The sequence below is a fragment of the Marmota flaviventris genome, chromosome 2 (genome assembly GCF_047511675.1).
Source record: "Marmota flaviventris isolate mMarFla1 chromosome 2, mMarFla1.hap1, whole genome shotgun sequence".
NCBI lineage: Eukaryota > Metazoa > Chordata > Mammalia > Rodentia > Sciuridae > Marmota > Marmota flaviventris.
Window position 1 is genome coordinate 71643733 of NC_092499.1, and position 14859 is coordinate 71658591.

The 14859-nt window shown below is 43.1% G+C and overlaps 1 long non-coding RNA gene across 2 annotated transcripts; it reads right to left on the bottom strand.

Annotated features, from left to right (window-relative positions):
- Window positions 1-4960: 4960 nt before the first annotated feature.
- LOC139704175 (uncharacterized) lies at window positions 4961-14512 on the bottom strand. Of its 2 annotated transcripts, none has more exons than XR_011706216.1 (3): window positions 14439-14512; window positions 11125-11196; window positions 4961-5147 (listed from the first exon to the last, which is right to left on the bottom strand). It is a non-coding gene; the product is annotated as an uncharacterized lncRNA (long non-coding RNA). The 2 variants fall into 2 exon arrangements; XR_011706217.1 differs by lacking the exon at window positions 4961-5147 and adding an exon at window positions 7696-9248.
- Between the last annotated feature and the right edge of the window lie 347 nt (window positions 14513-14859).

The window sequence follows — 14859 nt, forward strand, 5'->3', positions numbered from 1 at the left end:
TATTCTCCATGGGGTAGAACCAGCCTGAGAGCAGAGGGAAGATGAAAGTACACATTTCCCTCTGCTGATGGCCAATTACAGGGCCGACCTGTTGACAGCTGACGAGTCTGGTTCAGACATTGTAGCTTGAGCTGGGGTTTGGATTCTTTCAAACAATCCACACATAAGGAAAGGAAAATACCCATGTGATTTTCTCTGACACTTTCCCCAAGTTCCTTTCCCATTATTATCGTTACACATTCCAGAAAGAAAAACATTGAATTGAGCATTACATACATTCCTCTCTGGAAGAAAACTAAGTGTGTGGATTTTATCATTAAAGTCCCTGTATACTAACTTACTTGGTAACCCTAGAAAATCTAGAAAAATTCCATGCCCTTCTTCCTCTGGCTCTAAATAGAGTTAATACATTGACTTCAAAGGCCTGCTAACTCTAGCATTGCTTTCATTTTCCTTGTTGATTATTGGATGGTCAAGAAAGATTCTCTGAAGTAAAAGCGAGAGAGCTGGGATGTCACTTGGGTCCTGGCAGGGAGCAGAAGGCACATTCAAAATGGGTGACTGAAGAGAGTTCATTAACAGATGATTTACAGAGATATGGGTAAAACCACTAGGGATGAGGAAGCACCCCAGGGCTAACAACAGCACTGTGGCCTTTCCCATCCCCAGGCCTGAAAGGGCAAGAAGAGAAAGTGGTTTTAGGAATCTGGTGAGACCTGTCATTGTAGGAGCTGTGGTCTTCAGTAAGGAGTGCAGCTACTCCAACCCACACCCCAGCAGGGAGAGATGGGGAGTAAGTACCCCAGCCTCATTCTCTCTGCCCCTGACCTCCTGCTGGGCCTCCCTTTCAGTGCATCCAACAGGAAACTACAGGGCAAGAGAGCCCAGCCAGTGTAGTCCATAAAGGTCAACCTCCCAGGGCACAGAGCAGGGTGGAGAAAGGCAGAATGGATCCAGGGGACAAAAGGAGAATATCCCCCAGAGCTGGACAAACAGCCCCATAGTTCACCCTAAAATAACAAATCTATATAGTCATCTACAATGCACTCACTTCCTTCACAGTGTGTTATCATTTGAATAACTGGGAATACCTATACATATTCCAATTTATTATCACTGCTCTTATTGAAGCTAGAAAATTGTATTACCCTTAGATGTCAGAGTTGGAGCAAACCAAACTATTTAGCCACTGTGAGACCTTGAAGCCCTTATCAGGCTGCCTCCACCTCTGGTGACTGCCCCACTGTAACACAAGAGGCCCCCACTGGAAATTCCAACAGCATAACTACAGTTGCTCTGCCTGCTCACTGTTGATTTTCCTCTCTCCTCAGCTCCTGCAGGGTGGAATGTCAGCTAAATGGCAGGGAGCCTGCTCACCAAGGGGCTGGCTGATTGCTTTGGAAACCCAGCCCTCTCCTGGAATTTAATAAAAACCACCCCAAAACACCCAGACACAGGGTGGGGGCACTGGTTCTTTAAATGATGCTTTTCTTTAAGGGGGGAAAAATCTATCTATGCCAGTAAGAAAAAGGAGAGAAAGAATCTAGTTTTTCAAAGATAGAAAAAAAATGTTTTTAATTTGCAAATTGGCTAATTCCATTCCTTTGCACAAAACTCTTTGATGGCTATCACTGCAGAGGGAATGAAGTTCAAGTGCTTTTGCCTGAGAGCTAGCCTCAGCTTTTTATACCAAACTCATTATTCTCCTTCAATTACCCTTCTTTCATCTAACTGGGTAACCTGGAGGGCATTTTCTATGCGATTCCAGGTATACTCCCAGACACAGCTTTTCCACACTGTAGGCCAGTGGGTTCCTGGCAAAGGTGATCCTGTTCCTCAGGATACATTGGCCATGTCTGGAGATGCTTTCGCTATGCTGAGGCAGGTGATGCTACTGGGAAGAGTCCAGGGATACTGTTAAACATCCTACAGTGCCCAGGACACCCCCATAGCAGTTATGCAGTATTTTAGTCAGTGTTTTCACTGCTGTGACCAAAACACTGGACAAGAACAATGTAGAGGAGGAAAAGTTGATTTAGTGCTCACAGTTTTGGAAGTCTTAGTCCAAAAGATGGCCGAATCCATTGCTCTGGGCTTGAGATGAGTCAGCACATCATGGCAGAAGGGTGTGGAGAAGGAAAGTAGTCCAGGACATGACAATCAGGAAGCAAAGAGACAGTTCTACTCACCAGGGACAAAATATATACCCAAAAGGCACATGCCCAATGACCCACCTCTTCCAGCCACACCCTACTGCCTACGGTTACCACCCAGTTTATTCTTATCAGAGGATTAATGCAGGATTAGGTTAAATCTCTAATAACCTAATCATTTCACCTCTAAACTTTCTTGCATTGTCTCACACCTGAGCTTTTGTGGAACACCTAATATCCAAACATGCTGCTCAAAGTGTCAGTTGTGCTGAGGTGGTGAAGTCCTATTAGAAACTATGCCCAATTATTATTCAGCTCTTCACATTGAAATCTCATCTATTCATCAGCGTCAAAGCACTCACTGTACAATCCAGTGGCCACTTCTCACATGTGGCTTTTAAGTACTTAAAATGCAGCTTGTCCAAACTCAGATGTGCTGTGTCGAACTACTAGTCAGGTTTCTAAGGGTTGGTATAAAAAATGGAATGTTGACTGTTTCATTAATTTTTACATGGATTACACATTAGAATGATACTATTTTGAATATTCTGCTTAAATATAATACATTATTGTGGTTAAATTTACCTATTTCTTTTTACTTAATTAATGTGGCTACTAGAAAAGTTTAAATTACATATATGGCACAATTATATTTCTATTAACACTGATCTAGACAGAGATTGGCAAAAATTTTGTCAAGGGCTAGACAGAAAATATTTTAGGCTTTGCAGGCCGCATACTGTCTCTGCCACATGTCTTTCTCTTCTTCTTTGTCATCTTTATTTCTTCCTCCTCCTTTTAAAAATATAAATCTTTTAGAAATTAAAGCACTTTTAAACCTTTAAAAAACATAAAACCTCTTTAAAATATAAAATCTTCTTGAGATATAGAAACCATTCTTAACTCAAGGGGTAAGAAGTAGACCTTGGGCCCAGAGATAGCAGGTGGCCATGGCTGTGGACCTATGGAGGTCAGTGAGATCCAGAAGCCACTCTCCCTGCCTTCCTTTCATAGTGGACTTCTTGGACTTCCCTACACCCTTCCTTCTACAAATTCTAGTATCTGCATCTCAGCCCTTTCTAAATCCTTGGCTCCTAGAGAGTTGATATCGTCTTTCCCAAATGTGGATCCTCCAGTGACTGGCATGGTGCCTCATGCCCAGCACGGCCCAGTGAGGGAGATAGCAGCATACAGGGGGGAGGAGCCCAGGCCACTTGGAGGTCTTGGCCCTGCCCTCCTTGACCTTCCACTTTCTTCTTCTCTAAGTGGAGCAAATGAGGAACCTAACTCAGAGAGTGAGTGTGAAGATTAAATCCAAAATAAACAACAGAGTCCTTGGTCCTCTGCTCTGAGCATTGCCGTGCATCTCATTATATCATTATCATGTGTATGTGATTAATTGTTGCAATTACGAAAACATTTGTTGAGTTATAGAGATGAAAGGAATGTGAAGATGATTCTTATTATTCTCCATGTTGTTAATGATTGTTCTTAAAAACCCAACTTTTTACTGAATTACATTATAAAGCCTATAGAATTATGCTCTTCTATTTCCAAATATTTGATTGTTTTTCCAGTGATTATATCCATACATAAATGAGTATATGTTGGCAGCTCAGAATTAACAGGGTATTTTTTTTTAAGTTCTAAATTCCTTTCAAATGGGAACGAAGTGTTCTCCTGACCCTTCCTACACTCCATATTACTGTCGACATCTGCAACTAATTGATGATCTATAAGTCAAAACTGTGACCAATGCAAAAAACCTTTAGCTAAGCCCGCCTCGGCTTGGCTGACCCTCCTTAATATATTTCAGATTAAGACTAAAAAAGGCACCTTTTAACTGTCCAACCGAGCACCAAACAGTAGCCACGAGTATTTATCAAACATCAAATAATAACATGATCAGATAACATGCTTACCAGTGAAAATCTAATTTAGAGCTTTTTAAAAGTTTCATTTAAATTTTTAAACCCAGAGACATTTTTGAGAGGTATAGAGAAATGTATTGTCAGCATGCAATTTAATTGATTAAAGTAACTCTTTATGTCAACAAAATCAAATTATGACCATCTGAATAAATTCATAGTAAATCAATGACATTAAAAAAAAAAAAACCCACAAGAAAAGCCAGCATGCTATTCTGGTAAAGGATTTGGGACCTCCTCAAGCCTGTTTCCTCATCTGGGAAATGGGGACAAGAAGAAGCTTCCTTACATAGGAATCCTTGATAAGAATTAAGTAGGATTCAGTTAAAGGGAAATAGAAACTATGTTTCAAATACCAGTAACAAAAGGGGGACAAAATGTATAATCTAGACTTAAAGTAACAATATCTTTTAAAATTAAATTAAATAGAGGTAGTAGAGTCTGGCTCTTTGTGTTTACCAACTGGCCTCATCTGTATTCTTCAGAACAGTCAAATAAATAAACCTGGAGCCAACTTCACAGCTTGTTGCTAATCACCAACTGCATTGAACTGGGGGCTCACACACCATGATTTGTTTCATCAGGCCAATGTCTTAGTTCTAAGGCCAGTCCTCCCCAGGAACAGTCACAGATACCTCATCTAAGTTTTGGTTTCATTCTTCACAGAGGATGCTTCTCTTTCTGAGATGTACCATGGGATAGACTGCATTTTGTCACGCCACCCTAAACGCATGCTCCCCAAATTGGTAAAACTCTATCCAGACATTTTTATGAGATGTGATGAAGAAATAGAAATTTCACTTCAGATATAATTGTTTATTTAAAAACCAGATTTGATATAAAAGATATCTGTATTTTAAAATTATCAGTAGCCTTGAGAATGATGGTTGGATTTTAGATATATATTTTTTTAATTTGTTGTTTTTAGATATACATGACAGTAGGGTATATTTTGACATATTATAGACTTTCTTTTTTCTTGACATCTGCACATCTCTAGCTCTGGGTCAGGTTGTAGACACCTTCTTCCATTCCAGCTGCCACTTCTCAGTGCTGGATGGCTAATCTATAAAATGAGGTGAGAGATACAAGATCCTCAGAGCCAAGCACATAGTCAGAGTGGCCATATTCACCCCAAAGGGATAAATTCCTTGGGCTGGATGACTGACTTGTGTTAGTTTCCCTTTACCTTTAGGGTTCTGAACTTGTTCAGAGTTCAGGAGTGTACCAACCACCAGTCCACATTAAAGCCCTTCAGGCAGCTAGGCCAGCCCTGACTGATGGCCAGGCCACCAAGAAGCCCTGAATGCCATACTCTGGATGCATTTGGAAGAAAAGTGGTTGTCCTATACTTGAAGCTACTGATGGTTTGGCCTGTCCCCCTTCTGTGGTCAGGATCGGGGCAATCAAATATCAATAGTGACTGGCACCTCCATCTCTCCTCCTACCCAAGCACACACTGAAGCAGGGAAGAGAAAAAGGTGGCTATTGACTTAAGTACCTCCAAGGTGCTTAGGCAAGATGCTTGGTGCTTTGTATATATTGTCTCATTTAATCCACCTCTGGAGTTAGGTGTTTTTATCCCCATTGAATAGCTGAGAAATTTCAGAGATCTTAAGTCAGTTGACTGAGGTCATAGGATCATAAGCCACAGAGACCAACCCAAGTTTGACCAATATATTCAGATTCACCCCCAAAAGGGGGTGTGCTAAAATTGTTCCATAAATCCCAGACCTGACAGAGGGTCACCTCTATCAGGGTCATTGCGACCATCTTTTTTCCAATGCTGAACACACACACACACACACACACACAGAGTAGAGGATGCCAGGGGGATATGGTTGCTTTGATCTGCTCCAGGTTCCTAATTCAGAGCCCTGGAGTCCTCCGCTCGGCTTGAATTCATCCTGAGCCGAGGGCTGGCCAGGTCTCAGAAACGCAGGGCCGTCCATCACTTGTGTCTCAGGCTTGCTCCTCAGAGAGCCCGAGTCGACCACAACCGCCTTGGCCCCGTTCCACTGTGAGGGAGTCACAAAACTGGCATTTAAGTCCAGAGCGGAAAAAACACCCCAAGCTTGTTCGTTTTTCTGACAGGTGCTGGAGCCCATGAAAGGTCAGATTCCAGCGCACAGTCACATCCTGGCTTAGCCGGCTCCAGGCACACAAAGGCCTGTCTGTCTCTCCAGAGCGCGGGGAGCAGGGACCGAGGCCAAGGGCTTAAAATGGCTGCCCGATGGCCCGCTCCTGCTGATCCATTCCTTCACGGACATTGGCCTAAATGAAGCATTGGGAAGCCCAGCTGCCAAAGATGTGTGAAACAGGCAGAATGAAGAAGAATGCGGGCTTTTTCTTCTGTGTAATTGCCAGAGATATTAACCCCCCGGCAGCCCATGAATCCAGGCCCTGACTTGGCCTGCTGTGGCTCATTTGTAAGAGCCCTGGGACACTTGTGTTTCATGTTCAAAGCCTTGCTGGGCTGGAAAATTGAGTGAGAGCTGTCCCTCCAAGCCCTCTGCAAGGATCGAGGGAAATGAAGGAGTTTGTTCTCTTCCTCACCGATGCATCCGGGAGTGCTCAGGGTCGCAGTGTTGTTGGAACAGAGGGTGTGTGTTTGAATGCACGTAGCCACATGCCTTCAACCAGGAACGTTTGTTTTTGCAGCCTTTATGAAAACATCCCCCGATTCAAAATGGCTCCAAGGACCCACGAGCCTGTATTTGAAGTTCCTTACCACCAGCGGTAGGCTGAAGTTCTTTTCATATCTCTAACCTTCTCCAAAGGAGCTCTAATGACCCCCAACCTTTCTAGTCACATGACTCCTTTCCCTTTCCTCCCCAGCTAACTTTGCACCAAACTGTGAGGCTGCTAGCAGGCAGGTAGTTACAGTAGCTACTGCACATCATCTTTGTGAAGATGATCTTGATCTTACAGTAAGAAGTGTAATTGAAACTTCTTTTAAATAGCAAGCTCAGAGTACCAATAAAAAAAAAAAAAAAAAAGAATTTTTTTTCAACCTGCCTACTCAGGCAAATGTTTTTTTAAAAGTCATTTTAGAGTCCTTTCTTTTCCTACCACTTGAAAATTCAATCCTGACAAGAAACTTTCTCAGGGAACTAAGCCGCAGTCTGGAAACTGAGGCCTGGCTACTCATTCCAGCTGTGTCCTGGGGCTAACATGTTCATATTCAGAGCACCTGGAAGCCTCAGATTTATTGTGAGCACCACAAAAGACTGACAGCAGAGCTCTCCTTGGGCCATCTCTCCATGTGTCTTGAAAGTGTCCCCAAACTCTAAAAGTTCTGTCCTTGCCACAGTCCATTGGTAAGACTCGTAAGTTTCACCAAAGTGTTAATTCAGTGAATTTTGGCTAGTAGCCTATGTGAAAAGGTAGGGTGTCCTTGGGGCCTGTCACATGGTCACCTTATAATTAAGTCTCCCCTTCTCTTATCAAGGGACACAGACACTTCCCTAGTAAGCATATTGATGGCTGCACCCATTATGTGCACACATAGCTAAGCTCTTTTCAGGCATGGCCATTAATTTTCCTACTACTTTATAAAGTAGATATGTTTTATTCCATTTTATAGAAAAGGAGCCTAAGGCTCAGAGAGGCCACTTGATAAGGTAAAGTCAGCACACAAATCTTTACCAAATCAGACTCCAAAGACTGTGCTATTAGCCACCATGCTACAATGCCTCAAAACCTAATTGGGCTATTAAGAATAAATAATTTCTGATAATCTTTTTAAATAGTAGAAAACATTTTGGTGAAAATGACTACCACTTATTGGGCAGTCAGTATGTGCTGGGCACTATTAGGAGCATTGTGTAAATCTCTTATAACATTCCTTCGGGGTAGGTATTCACGTTCCCATCTTATATGTTAATGGCTTGATAGACACAAAAGACAAAACCAAACCCCCAACTTCATTCAAGAGTAAGAGACTTTGGCAAGTCAGCTCAACCACATACAACATAAATTTGGCAGCAAAAAAAACTCAGGGCTAAGTTGTGCTGTCGTTGTTTACAATGAATCAAAAGACATTCTGCTGTCACCTATACCTAATTAGAATAAATACATAAATTCGTTAAAAAATTCAGGGCTACATTGCTCTTATTTATTATTATCAGAAATCATAACTATGGCATTTCTTGAGCATAGAATGCCACATCATGTAGGGCTACTTTCTTGGTAGGCTCATTGTTCCATGTGGGGGATGTCAGCTTTCCAAAAAATGTGATTCCTGTGATTTCCAGACTTCCTGGGGCTTCATATGTGTGTGTATGTGTGTGCGCGTGTGTGTTTGCACATATCCCGCTATGTATGTCTGTCAAACTGCAGGGAGCTTTCCCTCATTTAAACAGCCAATTAAAACCCACTTTGGCACTTAACACACGTCACTGCTTCTCAGTGCTCAGCTGCCTTCCTGGCAGGCCTTTAATTTGATAAAGAGCTTCTAATAACGACTAACAGAGGCCCAGTAAGTTAATTAAACCCTGTCCTTTATTTTGCTTTCAAGGTGTGCCCTTCTCATAAAAATCCCAAGGTTCGTGCTCGCAAATGACTTTAGACAATGTTCCATGCTTCAACGGGAAAAGTATGTCTGTCATGTCCTGGCAAGTTACAAGTAAAGACTCAATTTCAGCACCATGTCAGACTTTCACGGAGGCCAGAAGCAGATGGGAAAAAAAAAAACCCTCTGCACCCAAGAGTATGGAGGCCAGAGTTAGAAATGGAAGATGAGTTTCCTCTGAGAGTATTATGCTGAAAGATGGTCTGGCTGTCATATCAAACTCCATTATCCCATTTCTTTAAAGTAATCTGAGAGTCCAGATGGGTTGTATAAACAGAAGAGGAGGTTCCTGCGAGTTCACTCTCTTAATGAAGCCCGTATGTTTGACTCATGTAATAAGTATTTAATCATGCTGATGAAATTCATTTAAACTTCAGCCACACACACTGTAGCCGAAGCCCTGATAAGGCCCTACATCACTTGAGTCAGCAACAGCGGAACCAGGTAGGTGAGGCCAAAAGTGGATGGCATCTTGCAGGGAAGTGGGCTTTGGAGGGCACCACATGGAAAAGATAATGAACCCTGAAAAGCTGGCTTGTAGACCACTGTCTCTGAGTCCTTGCCGTGGTATGCCACATCTGTCATGATAAGATGCTGAAGATATAACAGATCAGAAGGTACATTAGAAGCAAAGTTTCTGCTGCATGTAATAGAAACCCCCCATAAACCAGCTTGAACAATCTGAAGGTTTTTCTGAATACAAAGCAAAAGTCCTAATATATAGGGCTGCAAAGCTGGTTCATTCAGAGCTTTCCCCACCTCCGTTCTGCACTCCGAGGTATGTGCAGTTGTCCTCAGGCCAGCTGCCTCCATGATCACAAGATACGCCAGCCAGTACCACATTACAGTCAATAATGGCAGTGGAAGAAGAGAGTCATTCATTCCTTCATTGATAAAGAATCTTTTCTTAAAGTGTCTCAGTCCCACTCCTGAACATTTTCTGTTCAAAAGTCAATTACTGGCAGTGGGATGGGATCACCATGATTGACTCTTTATCTCTGAGTGGCAATAGGGCAGTGTCAGACTGGAGCCAGCACATGCTAGCTGGAGAAAGCTGATAGTGAACATCTCTTCCCAGTCCTGCCTTAGTGACCTCATGGTGGTGGCTTTAAAGTGGCCATTGTTGGACTGTTTACACCACAGGGATTGTCAAATACTACATATCAAGGTTTGGTTTTGTTTCCTGAAGATCCAAATGATAAGCATTTACCAGTGCAGCACTGTGACAGGATCACCTTGCTTATAGTTGGAGCCAGAATAAAACTGGGGTGCTTGTAGCTAGAAGAAAAGTAGCTAAGTGAGCTCAGAATGAGCAATCCACAATATCTGCCTGAGAAGGGCTTGGGTTGCCCACTGGGTTTTCTCTGGGAAAACATAGCACTCAGAGACTAAGGAAGATTGAAATAACTTATAAACAGTAGGGGAAAAAAGTGGCTTTAGAACTATCCTTAAGGAACCTGCTCAGGTAGGAAGCAATTGTTTCATTGATTGGCTTCATTTTTCCACAAAAAATTTAAAAGCTTCTCTAAGAGAGATCTTGGTTTTCTTTTAGTTAAAATGGCTTTCACATTGCTATGCATTATAATCACCTAGTCTACTAACACAGCAGGCTTCTGGGATGTTCCTCTAGCAATCTAGCTCAGCAGGCTGGAGTAGGGCCCAAGACCCTGCACCTTTAACAGTCACCTTCCCCACCCCAGAGTGACCTAGATGTGAGTTATCTGAGAAGCACATTCATAAAGAAAAAGAAAATGCTTCCCTCATGGGCCTAACCCAGAGGTTGGCAAACTAGTCCATGAGCTAAGAATGGTTTTTATGTTTGTAATGGTTAAAAATACCAAAAGAATACTATTTTGTCATATTAAAATAATGTGAAATTCAAACTGCTATGTCTATAAATAAAGTTTTATCGGAACACAACCACACTCGTTTGTTTACATAATGTCTGTGGCTGCCTTTGTACTATAATGACAGAGTTGAGTAGTTGCAACAGAGATCATATGGCCTGCAAAGCCTAAAATATTTACCATCTGGCCTTTCTGGAGAAAGTTTGCCAAGTCCTGGTCTAACAGGTTTCATTCAATTGAAGAACTAATGGCATGGAGAAGACTTGGTCTCCCAGTTCTCTAGCAGAAGGATCCCAAACAGTTAGGCACATGCCAGGGGCTGCATCAGACACCTTGCAGCCTGGGTGTCAGTCTGAAGCTCTGATGCCTTTGGCTCAAGGACTGACAGTCATGGCCAACTGTCTCTGTCTCGGACTGTGGCAGAGCCCTGGAGAGATGGATTTTGGAGATGCTAATGGTGTCTTTCCTAGTGACATACTCCAACCCATCTCAAACTGATAACCATCATGCCATCATCTATGGAACCTCTACTCTCTCCACACCTGTCTTTGTCCATTTTCTGTAGCTATAACAGACTACTAGAGATTGGGTAATTTATTTTAAAAGAGATTTACTTAACTCACAGTTCTGGAAGCTGAGAAGCTCAAGGTCACTGGCCACATCTGGCAAGGTCCTCATGCTACAGCCCAGCATCACTGATGGCATCACATGACAGCAGCACGTGCAAATGCAGCAAAAGAGGAGAAACAACCTTGGTGTGGAACAACCCCTTCTCATGGTAACTAATACAGTCCCACAAGAATAAGAACCCCCACAAGACAGCATTATTCTCTGCATGAAAAAAGATCACTGGTGACTTGAACACCTCTCAAAGGTCCCACTACTTCTTAACATTGTGACATTGAAAGTCAAGATTCAACATGAGTTTCAGAGGGGACAAATCACGTAACACAGTAAGGTCAGAAGAGAGAGTGGCTATAAACTCACTCAACAAATGGCTCCCCTCCTCCCAGAACTTATACTTCAGCTGAGAAGGAAATACAGAAGACTTCTAGGCAGGGCAAAGATAGCAGTAGTTCCATTTCAAGCTGTGGGACTTGGGCAAAATCAACACTTAACCATCCTAGGTCAAGGCTCTTGAAGTCAGGGTTCTCCACAAAAGAGGGACGCCCCAAACCATGCAAAAGAACAACTTCCAAGGCTGCTGGCCTTGACTAATGGCTCTGCAAGGTTCCATTCAAACAGTATTGTTGACAGAATGTTGCTGATGAGGACACAGAATGTGAACCTTAGGAAGAGGGGGACTCAGAAGAGGGGACTAGACAAGGATGAGGGATGAACACACAGGAAGGTGATATGGAGAAGGATCGTGAGAGGAAGTGTAGGTTGGGTGAAGAGACCCTTGCTAGGGTTGCATCATGGTAGTTAGGCTACACAGATCAGGTCGTATTATAGAGGATGCAGAGCCAGAGTCCAAAATGTATACTTAATTCCAAAGGAAAAGGAAAGCCAGGGTTGGGTTTTTAAATGTAAATTTTGCATTTAAAAACATATTTTAAATAAAGCACAAGTCATAAGTAAATTTCCATTAAGTGAGTCCATCCATCTAACATTGTTTTTGTATCTGCACTGCTCCATTAAGGCATCTCCTCCTGGCATATAATTAGCAGTAACAATAATCAGATGACTTACATTTATATGAACTGTCATTATTTAAAAATCATATTTACATGAATTATTTAAGTTTTCCAGTGTCACTTGATGGGTATTATTACTATTATCCTCATTTTACAAAGGCAAAAGCAACAAGATTGTCTATTAAGTAGAAGAAATTGTACTCTACCATTTATATCCTCACTCCATTATTGGTTCAATCATTAAAATGATGCTTTAGATATATATTTATTCATATAGAAACATGGCCAAAATATATTATGGTGTTTAAGAAAATAGACCGGAGAAGAGTCAGATAATCTATGTCTTAAGGAAAGTATCATGGGGTGGAAAACCAGAGTTAGGCCATCTGTGTACAAACCCTAGTTCTGACATTTACTGGTTATATGACCTTGGACAAGTCATGCAAATTCTGGAAACTTTACTTTTCCCCTCTGCAAAATAGGTATAATATCTCATGTGGCTATAATGCCGATTAATCAGAAAATCTACATGTGGTCGCAGAATAATGACACCCCTCCTGAAAAGATGCCTATGTCTTTGGGATCCTGCTGTCAAGCCCTCATCACAGCCATGTCAATCCAGGTGAGCTGAGAGGTGTATTTGGAGCCTTTTGGGAGCAGAGGAAACCATTCACCGTTGGTGGCTGCCTTAGACAGGTGCCAGGAATTGGAAGGGTTGGTGGTATTTCTGTTTTGTCCCAAACCATATTCTGGGAAAAATTAAATTGTTTTATCTAAATGGCCTGGATTTAACTGCTGTTTGAAATTTTTACTAATTCACTTAGTGCCCCTTAAATATCTGGATTCACAACTACTGTCTTGGAAGGAGGCAGTATAATTCCCTTACTGAGCACATAAGCATTGAAATCACATGTCCAACTTTAAGCTCTCCCAATTACCAGTGGTATGATCTCAGTTAACCTTCCAAAAGTCCAGTTAGCTCTTCTGTAAAAGTCAAATGATGATGTGTTCCTGACAGGTTTTGAGAGGATTCAATGAGAAGATGCCAAGCACTCAGCACAGTACCTGACAGTAAGCACTCCATAGTGGTAACACACAGTCCCAATTGCCCACAATGTGCCATCTCTCCAAGAGAAAGGACTGCTACAACCACCACTACAGCCATTCTCTCCTCTGCCACTGTCATGAGGCCCAAAGCATCCACAGGCTCAGTGCAGACTTGAGCATACACAGATCTGGGAGGCCCCAGAAGACCAGTGAGATGGCAGCCATGTGCAGCAGCCTGGCAAACTCAGAGAAGCATCCCTGGCATCCCAGGGTCCTGACATCTCCTACTGCTGGCTGCCACATGTGGAGCTGAAACATAAGCAGCCTGGCTTACATCATTTCTCTGAGGAGAATGCCAAGGGTCTGCCATGGGTGAGATTGGGGAGGTTTGGTGTGAGCTACCACTCTTCCTCCTCATCACGAGTGAATGGCAGGAGGGAAGGGGCCTTGACTCACTGGGGGATTGGTCAAGGTGTCCTGCCTATGATTTTTCCATAGTTATCTACCTGATAACTGCCCAAGTACTCCCTGGGTCTTTGAGTGAGTTAAAGTTCTTGGCCAAGAACCCCTGGCTTTCACAGCTGGCAAAGCTGGGTGAACCCTTCCCACTCTATCTTGGCTGTTTCTCCGCCACCGCCCAGACCCCAAGGACACCATTGCTTTAATGTAACACAAGAACAATGCAGGGCACCCTGTACTGAACACAGAGAGGTGAGTGGCCACTTTCTCATTTTCTTGGAGCAAAGAGATGACTTTGAAAAAAGTTCAAGGACCTTCATTGTATAACACAAACAAAGTGGGTCAAGGCATTGGCTACTTTGTAGCTGATCTACTCCTATGGAAGGAAGCTCTAACACACTAGAGTCTGGTGGCAAGAAATCAAGATAAGACGGAGTGTTGGAAGGAAGGAAAGAAGGGAGTGGAGAAAGGAAGGAAAGAAAATTTGACCTTGTAGTTTTAAATCAGGTTTATTTCAGAGGGGCAACTACCAAAGCCCTAACAAGAGCACCATGGCTGGTACTGTGACCCAGGAACCATATAAAGTACTGAAGGTGCCAGAAGAATGCATACGGCTAATGACCAACAGCCACCCCTCCCAACCCCCGACAGCAGGTGCAGGGAGGAGAAGAGACAACTGGAGCCTCTTTGTCTTTGTCATCTTAGACCATAGTGCCCACAAATGATGTGAAGCCCATTTGTTCTGGGAGGGAGAGAAAGAGGAGAAAAGGAAAAAAAAAAAAAGATTAGCTCACTCTGGCTCCATAGATCACTGGAAGGGAACAACCTTTCCGGGAAGTTGGAGCTCCTACCTGGAACCACACTGACGGTGAACCTGGGTGTCCTAAGTCACCAGGGTTCTGCCAACAGCAGCCCCACCCACTGGCCCAGGGCAAAGGTGGGGGTTGTTTTGCTGGGAGCTGAGACAGGGTACTTTCCCAGAGGACTGGGGGCAGGCATCTGCCAGACCAGGGACACAGGCCCATTTTGTGTGCTGCCCCTTGGGTGTGATTGGGAAGAGAGAACAGTAGTGGATGGCTGTCCCTGGACTATGCTAAGGCCTGGCATAGCTGGAATGTCCTTGGCCAGCTCTTTGTGAGCAGAGTCAGTCAGCAGATGAGTCTCATGATCAGATGACTTGGGCTTGCTGGAGTATTTTCCCCAGGTTTCAGAATC